Here is a 13,677-nt window from a genome sequence, read left to right as displayed (position 1 = left end):
CCTTAAGGACTTTAAATGGGGGAAGATGGGATCACATCTATTTTAAATGATAACTTGCTTTGGGCAGAATAAATGAGAGAGAGCAAGGCAGGAGGCAAGGACTCATGTGGAAGGTTATATGTGAAATGACCCTGGCCTGAAATAAGATGATAGTGGTGGGATTAGGTGGGGAGAAGTGGGAAGATTCAGGAGACATCAAGGAGCTAGAATTGCCAGAGCAGAAAAGAAAACCATACAGGTTTCTAACTTTGGCACTTGGAAAAAGTGTAGTATTTTTGTCAAAATAGGGAACACTGGAGAGATCAGGTTTGGGGAAAAATACTTGTTTTGGGCAAGTTGAGTTTGAGGTTCTCTGGGATGTTTAGATGAGGTACCCAGTAGGCAGCTTGCTATGCAAATCTAGAGTTCATAAAAGCCATTTGAATTTCATGACCATTAGGATGGCTACTATTTTTTTTTTTTTAACACACAGAAAATAACAAGTGTTGGTAAGGATGTGTTGAAAGTGGAACTCTTGTGCACCATTGGTGGAAAGGTAAAATGTTGCAGCCTCTGTGAAAACAGTATGGTGGTTCCTTAAAAAAATTAAAAATAAAATTATGATTTTGTCCACCAATTTCACTTCTGGGTATATGCCCAAAAGAATTGAAAGTAGAGTCTCAACGAGATATTTTTTTCACCCATGTTTATAGAAGCACTATTCACAACAGCCAAAAGGTAGAAGCAACAAGAGGTCTACCAATGGATCAATAGATAAACAAAATGTGTGTGTGTGTGTGTGTGTGTGTGTGTGTGTGTGTGTGTGTGTGTGTATATATATAATATTATGTAGCCATGAAAAGAAGGAAATTATGATACATACTATAGCATGGATGAACCTCAAAGACATTATGCTAAGTGAAATAAGCCAGTCACAAAAAGATACATACTGTATGAGTCCACTTACATGAGGTACTGCTACTTTTTGTCCTTGAGTTAGAGAATAATCTAACTTATAGGGACAAAAAGTAGAAAGGTGATTGTGGGGAAGGGTAGGGAAGGGGAAAATGGGGAGTTATTGTTTAATGGGTGATGTGGTTTGGCTGTGTCCCCACCCAAAACTCATCTTGAATTGTAGCTCCAATAATTCCTACATGTTGTGGGAGGGACCTGGTGGGAAATAAATGAATACCATAGTATTCTGTGGTAGTGAATGAGTCTCATGAGATCTGATGGTTTTATGAGGGGTTTCCCCTTTTACTTGGCTCTCATTCTCTCTTGCCTGCTGCCATGTAAGACATGGCTTTGCTCCTCCTTCACCTTCCACCATGATCGTGAGGCCTCCCCAGCCATGTTGAACTGTGAGTCCATTACCAGTCTTGGGTATGTCTTTATTAGCAGCATGAGAACAGACTATTACAATGGGTATAGAGTTTCAGTGTTGCAATATGAAAAGGGTTCTGGAGATGGATGGTGGCACTGGTTATACAACAACATGAATGTACTTAATGCCACTGAAGTGTATACTTAAACATGGTTATGATTTTTAAAAACCAAAAAATGATTATGATGTTGTCTTAGTTCATTTTCCATTACTTATAACAAAATACCTCAAACTGGGTAAATTATAAGAAATGAAATTTATTTCTTACAGTTTTGGAGGCTTTGAAGTCCAAGGTTGAGGGGATGAATCTAGTGAGAGCCTTCTTGCTGGGGGTGCTCTCTGCGGAGTCCTGAGGTGGTGCAGGGCATTGCATGTAGAGCGGGCCAAGTGTGCTAGTTCAGATCTCTCTTCCTCCTCTTTAAGCCACCAATCTCTGATCCTCTGGTTCCTTTTCCCATTGGATCTGAATGCTGGTCTTGGTGGTTGTAAAAGGAGGAAAAGTAACACTGAAGGTGGCTTCGCAGTCTTGTAGTCTGGCATATCGTTTCCACAATGGTTTGAAATAATAATAATAATAATAATAATAATAATGCCATAGTTCCATTCCTGTGATAACCCATTAATCCATGAATTAGCTCCCCATGACCTAATCACCTCTTAAAGGCCCCACCTCTCAATACTGCCACACTGGGGAATAAATTCTGACATGAATTTTGAAGGGGACAAACATTCAAACCATAGCAGATGGTAAACTTCATGTTGTGTGTATTTTACCATAATTTCTTGAAAAAGCCATTAGAGCCACCAGTCTTAATTTGGAAATCTTTAGACTGTATAGGTGACAACTAAAGTCATGGTCTCATAGAAAGCGAGAACAGTAGAGGAAAACTACTAGTTGTGGGGTTGGCAGAGTAAAAGGAAGGTGCAAGGGGGCCTGTGATATCAGAAGGAAAACAGGAAGGAGTGGTAGCATCGAAATGGATGAAGGAGAGCTCATCTTAGGGTCAGAAGCTACAGACACATCAAGAATGAGAAGGACTGGCCGGGCGCGGTGGCTCAAGCCTGTAATCCCAGCACTTTGGGAGGCCGAGGCGGGCGGATCACAAGGTCAGGAGATCGAGAACACAGTGAAACCCCGTCTCTACTAAAAATACAAAAAATTAGCCGGGCGCAGTGGCGGGCGCCTGTAGTCCCAGCTACTCAGGAGGCTGAGGCAGGAGAATGGCGGGAACCCAGGAGGCGGAGCTTGCAGTGAGCCGAGATCGCGCCACTGCACTCCAGCCTGGGCAACAGCGTGAGACTCCGTCTCAAAAAAAAAAAAAAAAAAAAAAAAAAAAAAAAAAAAAAAAAAAAAGAATGAGAAGGACTAAGAGGAATCCTGTATTTAGCGACAGAGAGAGTGTTTATGACCTAGGTGGGGGCAGCCTCAGGGGAGAGGTGGGGTAGAATTCAGATTGCAATGGGGTGAGGAGTGTGTGAACTGAGGAAGTAGGGAAGAGTGCAGCATCCTGGAAGCTTGTTTATGACAGAGGGAGAGAGAAGATGGTGATAAAGACAGATGCAGCCGGCTATCCTAAGTTGATGACAAGATCACTAGCTTTGCAATTTGCCCCAGTGTCATGCTCACTCAAGCATCCTTTTGGATATATACATATTCCAACGCCCACATGAACATCTAGCCCACCAGACAGAGTAATGACTTGAGGAATCGGCATTCTAGTTGATACACTTTCCCTCAAAAGTTTGGTTAGCTCAAGGTTAGATCTGACAAGATCAAGTTTTTGAAAGTGGAAAGCTCAAGACACTGAACTGTTTGGAGATCCCCACATGCCCACACTGCACCTCTCTTCTATGTCTTTCTTAAACCATCCTCCCTCCATGAAATGTCATCCCTCAGACACACACAACTTGTTTTGTTTTATTTTCAAATTTTTTTGTAGAGACGGGGTCTTCCTATGTTGTCCAGGCTGGCCTTGAACTCTTGGGCTCAAGCAATCCTCCCGCCTTGGCCTCCCAGAGTACTGAGATTACAGGCATGAGCCACTGCACCTGGCCACAATTCGTTTTATTCTTACACATTCTTTGAGGCTCAGTTTAGTTTCGCTCCTGTTTCCCTCACTGAACAGCTTCTTGTTTCTTGCTCCCAGCATATGTGTAGATGGTCAGTAAGTGCTTATGGAATTAATGAGTAGATGGCAAAGAAGGATGATGTTGAAAATGCTTAATTAATAACAGAACAAAAAAATCCATTCTTTAATGAGCAGTATTTATTGAACATTTGCCAGGCGCACACCAGGTATGACCGGTGTACAAAAAGATAGGGACCCTCTCCTTAAAGAGCATACCCATGGGAGCTCTTTTATCACACCTTTCATGGTTGAAGGAGAATGGTAGTTACATTTGGCCTCTGTGCTCTCCAAATTATTTGTTCATACTTGAGGCTGGCACATTGTGTACAATAAATCTTTGTTGAACAGATGAATGAGCCTTTATTATAGAACTTATAATATGATTTTTTAGTTTTTGTGTGTGATTTTCTCCTCCACATCATGAGCTCTTGGAAGCCAGGAACTATGCCTTACTCATGTTTGTTAACAGAATCTAGCACAGAGCTTTGTACATAATAAGTGCCAAAAATGTTTATTGACTAAAAGAATGAATTTCTAATAGAGGTAACAGCAATGCATACACAACCACACATACATGTAATTTACATTCTCTTTTTCCCCCAATTTTTTTTTTTTTTTTTTTTTTTTGCATAGGAAGCCAGGTGAAAAATCCATTTCTTGTTACTGGTTTTTAATGGGCCTGAACGTTTCTGCGGTCATCCTCCGCAGATTGCTCTGGCTGTGGCAAACAGACTCTCATTGCATCAATTGAGGTTGTGAAGGATCTGGAAGGAAGCACATCAGTTGGGGACTTGGTGTCCTTGGTCCTCATAAAGCCTGTGACTGTGATGACACATAGCATTTATTTGAAAGGGCAGGTGCTGGTTGATAGACAACACAGCTTTTCACCTGGGGCGTGGGAATGTGGGAAGTTTAGCTGAAGCTGCCCCGCTGAACTCTGTGCTTAACTTTATTAAATTCTCCAATGAATATATTAAATTTACCAATATGTACACAAACAGGAGATACCCAGGGGATGACTAGTCTAGATTTCCCCTCCTCTAGCCCTCTTATACAGCAACAACAAACAAACAAACAAACAAAAACTTCTCTGCCCCTTTCCATGTTTGTCCTGCCTGCAGGGGAAATGGGTTTGTCTAAGCAAGGAAGAGGTTTTCCAGCAGGGTTAAGAGGGAAGGATAAACATTTTAAATTTTGTTCCCCTTTAGCAATGGAATGCACTTGTCAAAGAACAGAAGACACACCCTCAGAGCTGCAGGAGGTATCATTTCAGAAGTTGTGGATGTTGCCACAGGGGCTGCCATGGTGACTGTAAAACTGGTTGGATCAGAGCAAAGATGACAGCCCTTCCTGCCTGCTCCTTGGCCAGCTCAGCTCCCTGTGACCTTGTCCTCTGGGAAGCAGCCCTCCAGACTCCACACTTCCATGTTTTCCCCACCCTGGGTAGAAGCACTAATAGCTCATGATTCTTACTTCAGTGCATGTTCTTACTGCTCCTCTGCTTTGATGGGTAACATCAAGCAGATAGTCCAAGGTCAGCCAGCGAGGGAATGCCCCGGGTGACAGTTCTTTCTCCTGGATCTTCCAGGGTTTGGCCTCAACTCCATAAACAGCGATGGGAAAGCCTCACACTTCTTGATCTGCAGCGGGATTTCTGTTGAACCAGCCTGATTTCTTTCCTGCTCGCTTCAGGGGGTAGGGAGTTGTCCGAAAGCATATTCTGTTTTTCCCAAGAAAACGAGCTGGCTTCCTCTCCAGCTATTTTTCTGCTCTTCATTATTTGTAAATTTCAACTCTCCGGCCTCCAGCTACACAAATTTACAAACTATTATTAGTAGCTATGTGGAAACTTCATATTTGAAATGTTTTCTGATAAAAGAATGGGGACATTCTTTGTTAAAAAATTATTTCAGAAACACTTAGCTCATTTCTCCCTATTCTAGCTGTTTTCGTCTTTGTTTCCCAGCTCACTGCCAGATGCAGTCTTTTCACAGCTTTGCAAAACTGCTGTTTAACTTGACACAGTGTTAACAGTTATTAATCTAGGTGGTGGGAATATAGGTTTTAGTTACGGTATTATTTAGACTTTTCTGTAGCTTTTATATTTATCAGAAAAGAGCAACCATACAATAAATGGCTTTTTGTCCTCTTTTCACAGAGTTCTGTTGGTGGTTCTGTTGCTATCTCAGTTCCCAAGCTGTTAGCAGGACCACGCTGTTTCCTTTGTGTACAACAAGATCTCAGTGTTCCAGGGCGGTGTTTCTCCCACCTAACAGCCCAGACTTGCCAACCATTCTTGCTGGATTAGGAAATGAACCACTGATCCTAAAGATTAGAAAACAAAATAAGGAGATATAGGGTCCCCAAGGACCTCTCTATTTAACTCTACCTTGGATTACTAGCTTTGTTCCAACAACTTTGCTTCAGTTCCCAGAGAAAATAACCAGGCTCTTGAGGTGGACTGACCCCACTAAAGCCGCTGGGGCGGTCTGGACCAAAACGCCACATCATATGACATTTGAGGGAGTTGAAGGTACAGGAGGAAGGTGTTGATTCCAGAGCTTCACGTTTTATCTAGACTTGGTTACACCCTTGTTTGCCATCTTTTAGCAAACAAACTGCATCCCCGTATGCGCTTTCAGCGTCTGCATTTGGAACAGCAGTTCTCAAGCTCGTGTGTGTATCAGAATCACCCAGAGAACTTGTTAAAATGCAGATTTGTGGAACCTACACCCATAGTTTCTGATTCAGTAATAATGGGATGAGGCCTGAGACTTTGCATTTCTTTTTTCTTTTCCTTCCTTCCTTCTTCTTTCCTTCTTCTTTCTCTCCTTCCTTTCTTCCTTTCTTTCTTTCTTCCTTTCTTTTCTTTCTTCCTTTCCTTTCCCCTTTTCTCTCCCCTCCCCTCCCCTCCCCTCCCTTCCCCTTCCCTTCCCTTTTTTCTTTTCTTTTCTGACAGAGTTTCACTCTTGTTGCCCAGGCTGGAGTGCAGTGGCGCAATCTCGGCTCGCTGCAACCTCTGCCTTCCAGGTTCAAGCAATTCTCCCTCAGCTCCCAACTAGCTGGAATTACAGGCGTGTGCCACCACGCCCAGCTAATTTTTGTATTTTTGGTACAGACAGGGTTTCACCGTGTTGGTCAGGCTGGTCTCGAACTCCTGACCTTAGGTGATCCATGCACAAGCCCAAAGTGCTGGGATTACAGGCGTGAGCCACCTCGCCCAGCTCAGGCTTTGCATTTCTAACAAGTTCCCAGGGGACACTGATGCCGCTGACTGGGGACAACAGTTTAAGAACCACTGATTTAGGAGATAGGACTGGTGATTGTATCTTACCTGTGGGCAGGGGTGAAAATAAATGTCAAGAGAGGAAGAGATGTGATGTTTTGTACAGTTCTGTGAGTTGTCTTTTTTTTTTTCGAAGACAAGTTTGCTGTCTGTCACCCAGGCTGGAGTGCAGTGGCTTGATCATAACTCACTGCAGCCTGGAATTCCTGGGCTCAAGGGATCCTCCTGCCTCAGCTGCCTCAGTAGCAACTGGTCTCAAACCCTTAGGCTCAAGCACTCCTCCCACCTCAGCCTCCCCAAGTGCTGAAATTACAGGCATCAGCCACCACACCTGGCCCAGTTTTATGTTTTTATATATGCTTATAACTTAGCAGTACATGATTTCCATTACTCCGTGCTCCAGTAGCTGCGGGAGAGAGAGGCACTGTTTGGGAAGGGGCACATCAGTGTGTATCCCAACCCAGAAGCTATATTCTCTGCTCTTATAGTGACCCTGTCCATGCCCTGGTTGGAAATCAACTTGAAATTTACATCTCTAGATTTTTTTTTTAATTTACTAATATGTATCTCAAAATTTCACAGCACAACTCGTGTTCAAAGCCATGTTTTGGGGTGTCCTAATTCTACCTACCCATCTCACTTGCTGTTCCCATGGCAGCTGTGCCCTACCAACTGGTTGAGTGTCTGGTTGTCACCTGTCCATGACACCCTCCCAGCCCATGCAGGACCGCTCTCTGGGGGCTCTGCAGCAAGCCTCGATGCACTGTGGACCAGCTGGCTGTGTCCCAGGAGTTCTTAGGGACCTGGCTGTCTCCTGATGTGATTTAAAGTTTGAGTTATTGGTGACATTAATGGAACTGCTCAGGAAGTGGAAAATCCCCAATATATATGTTCTGTGCCCTTTTAGAGAAAAGGAAGAGCTTAGGGGTGGGGAGGAGTATTCTTTGATTTCATTGCCTAGTACATTTCCCAAAATGATCCCCAATTCTAACATTTAGGCCTGGGAGGAAAATTCCCAAATAAGTTGTAATGATCTGAAATCTTAGCCAGTGGGAGCAGAGGGAAAAATGTTGGTAATCTGCTATCTTTTTTATCACATAACAGTAAAACTTTATTTTTGCTATGAGACTTTATTTTTAGGGTGGTGAATAGTCTCTGTAGAGGGTGATGGCTTCATTTTTATCCTCTCTGTAAAATGGTAGTGCATTATGCACATACTATACTGCATTAATATTTCTGCCATTAGTCACTTCTCATATATGAGAAAGTTAAACAATATCTATCTTAAAATAATGTTTTGTCTTATGTTGTACACTTTGAGAGTGTTTTAGAAAAATCCCTCTGTCCTCCCTAATGTTACATAATTTTTTTCTGAATAATTAGACTTTATTACTTTTTCCCTACCAGAAATCTTAGATCTCGGGGCATTTTTTATGAATGATGGAGAACATTTGGTGCCTTATCTGGAGAGATAGAGAGATGTAACTATTGGCCATAGAAAAAAAAAATTTAAGGGTAGTCAGTGTTCCCTGGACTAGGTTTCATTTGTGTTTTAATACACTTCGCCATTAGATGGTAGCACAGTAATAGACATAACAATTTAGGGGTAGAGGCACGGTCTCATCCCCCATTTTAAATAAGATCAGAAAGGTCTAAGTTGGTTTAGTAGAACCATCAGATGGTCTTTGTCAATCCCAACACCATAGATTTGGGCCTGGGACTTTGGTCCTAAGACTCTGTGGCAAGTCAGATTGTGGGTGAATGTTATAAACAGGAGCATTGGTTTCAGGTTGCCCTGTTACCTCCAGATCTGAGATAATTATCATTTAAGCCTAAGAATGCTTGGATGGGTTGGGGGTGTTTTGAGACTCCTTGGCACAGCTTTTGGCTTCTCTTTTTCTCCTCTCTCCTCCCCTCCCCTCCCCTCTTTCTTTTCTTTCTTTTCTTTTATTTTTGTTTCCCTTTCTTTCTTTTCTTTTTTTCTTCCTTTCTTCCTTTTCTTTCTTTTCTTTTTTTTTTCTTTTCTTTTTGTTTCCCTTTCTTTCTTTTCTTTTTTTCTTCCTTTCTTCCTTTCTTCCTTTTCTTTCTTTTCTTTTTTCTTTTCTTTTCTTTTTGTTTCCCTTTCTTTCTTTCTTTCTTTCTTTTCTTTTCTTTTTTTCTTCCTTTCTTCCTTTTCTTTCTTTTCTTTCTCCTCCTTCTCTTTCTCTGTTTCTTTCTTTCAACAGGGTCTTGCTCTGTCACTCAGGCTGGAGTGCAGGGGTGTGATCACAGCTCACTGCAGCCTCAAACTCATGGGCTCAAGCGATCCTCCCACCTCAGCCCGGGAGTAGCTGGGACAATGGGCACACATCCTCACACCTAGCTAAGCTCTCGAAATTTGGATGTCAAAGTATTATTTTATTTTATTATTTATTATTACCTCATGACATAGCTACTGTTTATCCAACATTCAAATTAAATACATTTCTTTGAATTAGTATTGAATTTTCTCTTCCTTGTGTCTATACTTTCCTAAATTGATGTTTAAAAAACAAGCAAGGCCAGTGTTTGGCAACTTCTCTCCCACATCATTTGTGACCTGGGAAAGGGAAAAATGGCTCTTCTCCAGCCTATCGGTTTCGAGGGTCAGCTGCCCTTTGACATCAATGTCTTCCTGTCTCCTGCAGTGTCATAAGGTATCATTAACAGGAATTCTGTGTCCCAAGGGGACAAAAGAAAACCAGGTCAAGGGAACTTGCATGGAAACTTAAACGTTTTAAAGAATGGCAAATTTGGCTTCATTTAACATAATTGAAAGACTCTCTAACAGTGTTAGAGAGCTAATGGGGCTATCCATGGCTGATAGAAATAGAAAAGAATCCAACTCGACCTAGTTTCCATAAAGATAATGAGTCCAAGAAGAAAACAAATCTGGAGAAATAGAGAAAACAGAGCAGATTTGATTTACAAACATTTTCCTGTTTTTGGAATTACGATGATGGAGTCTCAGTGGGGCTCCAGGGGTCCTAGACTTGCCAGGGCAATTCATTCCACCTCTGTGGGACCCCTGCATCCTTGCCCCCAGCACAGTTAATGCTCCTTTAGGAGCTTGGCACTGCCAATCCCTCATTCATTGGGCCATTGCTACAGGATGTTTCACTGTTAACTCACAGGCTTCTCCCTCTTCCCCTACCCTCTCCAGGGACCATCATAACTGTCACAGTCAGAAACCGGCTCTCCACATCCCGAGTCTGGGGCTCTCACCAATCCTCCTAGTCTGGATACATCCCCACTACTGCAAGTAGAGTTGCCAGCCAGATGAGCAAAGACCTAGACTGCCTATTGGGGGCAGCCCTGCCTCAGTGGGCCACTCTCTAGCCACCCAGCCTGTGTCCCCATTCTGAGGAACACAGACCTACTCATCTCCTTCACCTGTTAGAAAATTACTTTTACTGGCCGGTCATGGTGGCTCACGCCTACAATACCAGCACTTTGGGAGGCCGAGGTAGGTGGACCTCCTGAGGTCAGGAGTTCACGACCAGCCTGGCCAATATAGTGAAACCCCATCTATACTAAAAATAGAAAAATTAGCCGGGCGTGGTGGCGGGCACCTGTAATCCCAGCTACTTGGGAGGCTGAGGCAGGAGAATTGTTTGAACCTGGGATGCGGAGGTTGCAGTGAGCCAAGACCATGCCATTGCACTCCAGCCTGGGCAACAAGAGCAAAACTCCTTCTCAAAAAAAAAAAAAAAAAAAATTACTTTTCCTGAGGCCAGGTGCAGTGGCTCAAACCTATAATCCCAGCAGTTCAGGAGGCCGAAGAGGGCAGATCACCTGAGTTCAGGAGTTTGAGATCAGCTTGGCCAAAATAGTGAAACCCCATCTCTACTAAAAGTATATTTAAAAAAATAAAAAGAAAAAAGAAAATTTCTTTTCCTAGAAAACAGGTGCTTCCTCCAGGCCCTTGGAAGTCTGTTGTCTTTTCCTTCAGCATACTTTTGCTGACTACCCCTGGGGATATTCCTAGGTGAAACGAAGCCTCTGCCCATCTTTCTATCGTAGCTCTGACTGGGAACCTTATCTTCCAGCCATGTCATATGAAGGATCTGGATATAGAAATATATAGCAGTATGATTTACTACATTTATAACTGCATGCAGTGCTATGCTGGTAAATGTTAGTAACCAGAGTTGCCTGGGGAAGGGAGAAGAGAAAATTCTAACTTGTAGCATTTGCTTATTTCCATGTGTAAATACTCTGGATCTGCATTTGGGGAACTCCTATGAAAGCAGTCTTGGCAGAGGAGGTAGTGGAGGAGAAAACAGGGCTGCATTTAGGAAAGAATAGCACTTCCAGAGAGCTGGGACCAACAGATGGAAGCCTCATGGCAGAGACAGCCGGCTGGGAGACATTCTAAATTCAATCAAAGCCTGGGGAGCTGAGATGGACGGGACAATTGTAACAGGGAGAGCCTGGTAAGAACTGTGTCTCCTGAGCTCTGCGCTTTCCTATAGGATGGGCATGGGAAGTGCTGGAAAGCCTCTTCTTTAAATGAATATTAAAGTGTTAATATTCTGGATTCTTGGCCCAGATATTTAATTTCTTTTATTTTCCTTTTTTTTTTTTGAGACAGAATCTTGCTCTGTCACCCCGACTGGCGTGCAGTGGTGCAATCATGGGTCATTTGCAGCCTCGACCTCCTGGGCTCAAGTGATTCTCCCACCTTAGCCTCCTGAGTAGCTGGGACTACAGATGCTCACCACCATGCCTGGCTAATTTTTGTATTTTTAGTAGAGATAGGGTTTCGCCATGTTGCCCAGGCTGGTCTCAAGCTCCTGGGCTCAAGTGATCCTCCCACCTCAGCCTCCCAAAGTGCTGAGATTGCAGGCGTGAGCTACCACGCCTAGCCCCTAATCGATCCTTCCTTCCTTTCTTTATTTTTCCTCTAGGTGAATAACTTTATTAACGTTTGTTTCAAACTTTGTTCCCAGGCTTCTTCTGCTTAATTAACTGCAAAGAATGAATTCTGTATAAGCAAAAACTGAAAAGCGTTTCAGTGTCCAAGGGGCTTGGGCTTAAAAATATTAGAGATCTAGATTTTATCAGATCCATAAACAAAAAATTATTTAAAAGCAGTCATAATATAAAATAGCATCTCCCAGTAACTTCTTCAAGTTTTATCTTCAGAAGTTGATTCAATTCAGTTTGCCTCATTCTTGGAAGCCTCATCAAAATTCTCCACAAGACGTGGAACTTCATCATCATCATCATCATCATCATCCTCTCCAGTACCAAGTGGTGCTTTTCCATCCACAGATCGTTTGGGCAGAGCTTCAGCCAGTCTCCTTAAACTAGTCAGACTGACTGCAGTAAGCTGGTTTAAGACGCTGGTTAGCGTTTCTGTCAGCTGCTTTGTCTCAGCATGGCCTGTAATGGTGAAAGTGTTCACTGCCAGAGATGCCTGAACTTCAGGGTTGTTAAACTGGATCATTGTTCCTTGGAGTTTTTCCTGGTTCATGATTGTTTCTTTCATCTTGTCTGAGTGGATAAGGGGCTGCACGGGGGACTAGGGTTGGTGCTCGGGGGTCTTGGGTGGACCAGCTGAGATTAGGCGCATACACGCGGGGACGCAAGATGGCAGCTAAAGCCTTTCTTTTTTTTTTTTTTTTCTTTCTGTCTCTCTCTCTCCTCTCTCTCTTTCCCCGCTCCCTTCCCCTCCTATCCCCTCCCCTTCGCTTCACTTCCCTTTCCTTTCTGTCGCTCTGTTACCCAGGCTGGAGTGCACTGGCATGATCATAGCTTACTACAACTTTGAACTCCCGGGCTCAAGCCATCCTCCCACCTCAGCTGGGACTACAGCCAGCCATGCACCACCATGCCCAGCTGTTTGTAAATTTTTTTTAGAAAACGGGTCTCACTTTGTTACCCAGGCTAGTCTTGAACTCTTGGTGTCTAGTGATCCTCTCTCCTCAGCCTCCCAAATCGCTGAGAGTATAGGTGTGCTCCACCATGCCAGACTCAGACACTTAATATCTCTAATGAGACTGTATTTTGTGATCTAAAATGCCCATAGAATGATCTAATACCTTAGAGTGAGCAGAAAAATTCTGGAGTCCTCATTATTTTTATCTAATGGCAGGAAAGAGCTTTCCTCATGGAATAAATTTTGAAGGAGCAGTGGGTAACAAAAATAAAGTTGCTTTTTGATCACGTCCCATGGGCAGTTCTGGTCCAACAAATAGATTTGGTGGTTAATGGTGAGCGCCAGGCCTCCTAAAACCAACCTAATCTTCAGGGTTCCTTGCTGTGGGCCTAGTGGGAGCAGAGCCATCTGGGAGGAGTGGGTGAGCCCAACTCATTCTGTGGGAGAGGGTGCTTCAACAGACTTGGATTGAGGTAGAGGCTGAATTTTAAAATGTATCTTTTAATAAGATGATATATTTGCAGACAGAGTTATTGCCCATGTCCAGACTTTATGGGACAGATTCCTACTCCTACTTGGTTTTTGTTGTCATTGTTGTTGTTTTGTTTGTTTTGAGACAGGGTCTCATCTGTTGCCCAGGTTGGAGTACAATGGCACGATCACTGCTCACTGCAGCCTTGACCTCCCCAGGGTTAGGCGATCCTCTTGCCTCAGCCTCCTGAGTAGCTGGGACTACAGGGTTGCACCACCACACTCAGCTCATTTTTGTATTTTTTGTAGAGACAGGATTTTGCCATGTTGTCCAGGCTGGTCTCAAACTCCTGGACTCAAGCGATGTGCTCATCTCAGCCTCCCAAAGTGCTGAGATTATAGGCGTGAGCCACCATGCCCGGCCCTCACTCCCATTGATGATTTGTGCAGAATCTTCTCCCAGCCCCTCACATGACTCATGAAGGGTGAGAATTTTCCCCTAAAGTCTCCTCCAGAAGCCCACACT

The 13,677-nt window shown here is 43.4% G+C and overlaps 1 non-coding gene across 1 annotated transcript; it reads left to right on the top strand.

Annotated features, from left to right (window-relative positions):
* Positions 1-1,799: 1,799 nt before the first annotated feature.
* On the top strand, positions 1,800-1,929 carry LOC135969204 (small nucleolar RNA SNORA61). Its single transcript, XR_010584323.1, has one exon. It is a non-coding gene; the product is annotated as a small nucleolar RNA SNORA61 (small nucleolar RNA).
* The last annotated feature ends 11,748 nt before the right edge of the window (positions 1,930-13,677 follow it).

This window comes from Macaca fascicularis, chromosome 1, assembly GCF_037993035.2.
Source record: "Macaca fascicularis isolate 582-1 chromosome 1, T2T-MFA8v1.1".
NCBI classification, from domain to species: Eukaryota; Metazoa; Chordata; class Mammalia; order Primates; family Cercopithecidae; genus Macaca; species Macaca fascicularis.
This window is presented reverse-complemented; position numbering and strand designations above follow the sequence as displayed.